Raw genomic sequence first — 5,406 nt, forward strand, 5'->3', positions numbered from 1 at the left:
AAACATAAAAGAGTGCACATGAATTGTAATAGCTTGAATATGCTAATTTAAGTAAAAAGAAAAAAGTGTCTCATCCCCAAGAGACAAGCAGAAGAAGATCCGTGGATATGACACTCTGTGGGTGGCTCCTATACAGTAGATATTCTATATTAGAAAAAAAGTGTTGTTTACACCATAAAAGCATGCATAATAGCTTAAACTGTAAGCCTGGAGTTCCTGGCAAACAAGAAAGGGACTGAAAAAGAAAATTATACATACTAACGAGGCACAAAATATGCGCATGGCAACTTGTGGCTTGAGAAAGAAATCATAACCAGCACTTCGGATCCCCTAAAGTATATTTCCTCTCATAAGGTATTAGAAATATGTGCTTGTTTAAATGTACGGTATTCCCTTTAAGCTTTGCATTTTTTCCCTATGTGTAAATGCCACATATATGTAGTAAATGCTACATATATGTGGCATTTACTTAACACTTTATCTTACATCAAATGGATTTTAATATCACTTCTTCCGTGTGGATAAAATAATAAAGAAATAGCTTTACTTTAAAAAGATGCATACCGGTCCACACACAATAGTAAGTAAATGTAACTTTTGTCTGTGAGCTGGCTGCGGTTGTTTCTGGCAGGCTGTGATATTCCAGATGGTGGCGAGTTTCCCTTCCAGCAGTCTGTCAGGCTTGGCTCCGAGCCACCTGTGAGTAAGGTAGGGGCAGGTGAGGACAGCTTGGCAGGAAAACACACTGCGATACACAATCCCAGGAGATGCTGTGGGATTTGACAGAGGAGCCTGGTTTATGACCAGGATCAGTAAGAATTAATTTCAGCATTGGCTTTATTCCTACAATACATTTTACAAACAAGACTATCAGTTAGTGCAATGTTAAAGTCCTTGAAAATATAAAGCAGCATTCCAGCATTTTCCAGGCTCCTTTTGTGAAGGTGTTCTGCTGCTTTTTTCAGTTTTCTCAATTTTCATACTCTGTACTCATTTTCTATATTCATAGTCTGTACAAGGACTGGACCTAGAGGATTATAATCCCTATGGGCGAGTCTATGGAATGTAGGTCAAGTTAGAAATATAAACAGAGAAACCAAATGTGATGACATATAAAAAGTATTTTGTTTCTAGCATATAATGTTGGGGACCGTCAGTAAAACATCTTTGTCTTTAAGAAATTGATCAGTGATTGCACTTAAGGGGACATGGGGACTCTTACAAGGAGCGTAAAATGTACAAATCCCCTCATAATCCTGACATCTGTTTTCTAAATGCGTGCTGCTTTTGTATTCCTACATGCCATTTAACCTTTTTGCATTCTAAAAACTTTCAACCTTAAACACTTCAGAGGTAAGCGACGTTTTTTTGGTACATGGTCCCTTTCTGTTACCATTCCTACAAAATTATCTTTTTCGTCGTGGTCCCCAGACCCCACTTTGAGAACTGGTGATATAAGCAAACCCTCGATGATCCCGCTCAATAAGCCCCGAGAAAAGAAGCAGGCTGACACCCAGACTGCAGGTTTTCATCAGGTCACAGTTAATATGCAGAATCATTCGCAGAAATTGCGCCGATAATCCTTCATTATAACTGCAGTCACAGTACATTAAGGGGTTCTGCTTAGAAGTGTTTGGCAGCTGCACTACAACAACTGATTCTCCGGGCCAAATAAGGGCATCAGAGAAACACTAAAGCTCTCATATTTATTTCGCTTTTTTACAGTTTGATGTTGACATGTGACAATTTAGATCTTCGCATTTCGGCTCGTGACCGCGTATCATCTGGATGTAATTGTAATCTTGCTGTTTTGGCTTAAATCTTCAATTTCCTGCAGTCTCCATCGGACGTAAAATAGGATTACAAGCAGCCGTGGGATGCTTTTATGTTTCAGCGTGTATTTTTATGTACAAAACCTGAACATATAAAAAATATATTACATCTGTAATCTAACCTACCCTCATGTTTGTTTTAGCATTATCTGCTTTTGTATCTTTTGTGATTTTATATTATACTGTCTGCAGCTTTTACTGCTGCCTACTTGGTCACAAGTCCCTTGGAAATATGCTTAGTGGGTCTCATCTCGTCAAATCTGGGCTAAACTGATTGGATAAAATGGAATACTGGTGGTTACCTTTAATAATAAAATGCAATACAATATTGCAGACATATGTATTGTAATGTGATGTTTATGTTTTACATTTGTCATACTTTTATTGTTGGACATGGGAAGTATTTATATTGCAGAGCTTGTAAAAGTGTGCCTGTGGCTCTTCGCAACCACGACAGAATTACGTTAAACATGCTGTGAGAAGATGTAAACTGTCCAAGTTGATTGTTTTGGTAACTTTTAATGTAATAAAAACCCAACTTTACTCTATTATCCAATTATTCATGAGGTGCTGCAATAATATAAACTGTGCATGACTGTGATCATGACCCATCAGATTGTAATCATATAAATGCATCAGTCACACAGAGACGACACACGTAGGATAATGATTACGTACCGATGGTTTTAGTGCTGCGTGCTCAACAAGTAAAATGCTGAAGTACAATCAGCCCCCTGTTCACTCTCTACCTAACTTACCTTCTTTTAATGAAGTTAGTCTGAGTTTACAACATTGGACCCTCGGGCCAACTTTGTACTTCAGGGTTATTTTCATCAGTGGTGTCAGCTCAGGACAAGGCAGCAGATCTTTCCAGAAATGTCTCTGGGGAACAACCAATGTCTATTTTCCCTGAAATCATCCTCTTCCGAAAAACAAACAGACTTGTTTACACTTGGCCTTCCGCTCACCAATCCTTTGTGACTTCATCTTCACCTTGTGTAACATCAAGATTTAATACTCTTTCTGCAAAGGGAGATAAGCTACTACAGCCAACTGTTACAGGAAGACAATGACATCAAAAACAAAACACTCATTACTAACAGGAAGTTTTCCAGAAAGCACGTGCAGTAATAAAAAAAAGAGTGAGTCCCTATTTTCTCTTTCTATCTCTCCAAGTGAAGAGAATTTGCAGACACACACACACACACACACACACACACACACACACACACACACACACACACACACACACACCACTTTCTCAAATCCAATCTGTTCAGTGCGGAAGTCATTACACTGAATAACTGCATAACTATAACTGGCAGACGAGATAAGATATAAATAATGAAATAAATCACATGTTGACTGTTTCTGCAAAATTTGCTTGATTTTTAGTTACAGAATTTCCAGTTTCGAGTATTAACCTACTTTAACACAATAAATTGTTTTGTATTTTAATATTGTTTTGATCCTCCATGCTACACTTCATGAACCATGACTGTATATTAAGGGCAGTGGGATTTCATGATGATTGTACACTGTAGTATATATTTATATTCTAGTATTCTGTAAACTTTCCTTACTAATAATATAGACAAATTTCTCTTATATTCTTAAGTGTACATAACTTATACATTCTATATCCTAGAAGTGATTATTCTATTCTATTCTATTCTATTCTATTCTATTCTATTAACAAGGATATTCATCTATTACTGTTTGATGTGATGCCACATATATTTAAGTAAAAAACAAGTATGATATCTTCTTAATATAAATAGAAAAAATGTAAAACTTGTCACCTAAATATGATAAATTCTTACAATCTTGGGTATTCATTTACAGTGCTGTAAAAAAACTCACCCCTCATTTCTTTATGATATCATATTTTACCTGGAAAATGCAGTGATTTATTGGAACATGTGTAAACAAATATGGAAATATAGCAGATAAGATACAATACCAGATGGTATCAACGGTGGATCAAAATCTGATACGTTTCTGTTTATGATCCCATCAAATTTGGGAATAGCACCAACACCACTGGCTGAAACGGAGCCACAGATCATGACAGAGTCTCCACAGTGTTTTACAGATGGCTGTGGACACTCATTGCTTTACCTCTCTCCTGACCTCCACCATAATTTGAACTGTTGCCACTGGTTTTTCAGTCCAGTTCTGGTATAAACTGGCCTTTGTATAATTCAGCCTTTTCTCCCTGCTTCGCTTCTTGATAGCTATCCTTTCACTGATGATTTTTGATGAGGCTTTAGTTAACATTACTAGTACTAGTCTATATACTGTAGTTTTTGTAGGCCTGCCACTTCTTGTTTCCTCCTCAATATGTCCAGTTTCCTCCATTTTTTAATGACATACTGCACATCGTGCTGAAATATCCAAAGTTTTCAGCTAATAGCTTTTTGGAAATCACATTATTGGTGGAAAAAAATAAAATTCATGCCTGTCAAACTTTTATCGTTGGCATTTTTGTTTTTTGTTTCAGCTAAAGAAATTGGAACCAAATATGTGCGTTTGCAACGCAGCCAACTGGCAAGGAAAATCAAACAATCTCCACATAATCAAGTCAGGTAATATATTGGCTCTCTTTCTGCAGTTTTTATATTGGAAAATAACAAAAACATCAATAATAATAATAATGATAATAATAACAAATATTGATTGCAAACATGTTTCACAGTAAGCACTGATAAATACGTCGTATCGCGGTGCTGCTGTTGCTTCAAGCAAGACCGACATTTTCTTTGCTATGTATGTGTGAGGGATTGATTATGAGAAATTTCCATTTGGTTGAGATGTGAATGATATTGGCTTTTATTTACTGCGAATGCATCCAGACGGTCTGGATGACCTGCACATCTGCATCAGTGCTGAGATGCTTATAGTTTTAAGTGGTACTGCAGATGTTTCTGTGCATCTTCTAAGACTACAGCAAGCGATTTTCAGTGATCTGCCTCCCCCTAGTGGCCAAAACAACGCACTAACACGGGTTTTACTTGCCTGTTGACGTTAGAATTTAATCAAGATGTTTTAAGTTGATGCTGGCTGTAACTTCTGTTTCTTACGGATTTGTATCATTTATTTGTATGTGATTATTTGTCCCTTTTTGCTTTTAAATAGAACATGCAGAAAAATTTAAGCCAGCTATATGCCATTTGACACAAACATATTCATGTAAAATATGTATTTTTATGCCAAAAAGCATTCAATATATATTATTATGTTCCAATATGTATCCAAATTGTGCCTTTAGTTATATTTTGTATTACCTCAGATTTATCCTCATTTCAGTTTATAGTAACAGATATTTAAGCTGATGAATCTGGTGTTTGGAAGTGTATCCCTGTGTGGCACACTATTAAAATCTGTATAGATTTACATGCATGATTGTAAATTTGTAAAAAAAAGAATAAATAACGCAACACCCTGATTTATCAATGCTGAGCTTTTTGTGAGCCGATACTCTTCATCGCTGCTGTGGTAAATGTGCATATCACGTGTATTTCATTCAAGACGTCTGGATAGTAAAGTCAGAATGGATGCATGGTTGAAAATA

The sequence above is a fragment of the Oreochromis aureus genome, linkage group 19 (genome assembly GCF_013358895.1).
Source record: "Oreochromis aureus strain Israel breed Guangdong linkage group 19, ZZ_aureus, whole genome shotgun sequence".
Lineage (NCBI taxonomy): Eukaryota > Metazoa > Chordata > Actinopteri > Cichliformes > Cichlidae > Oreochromis > Oreochromis aureus.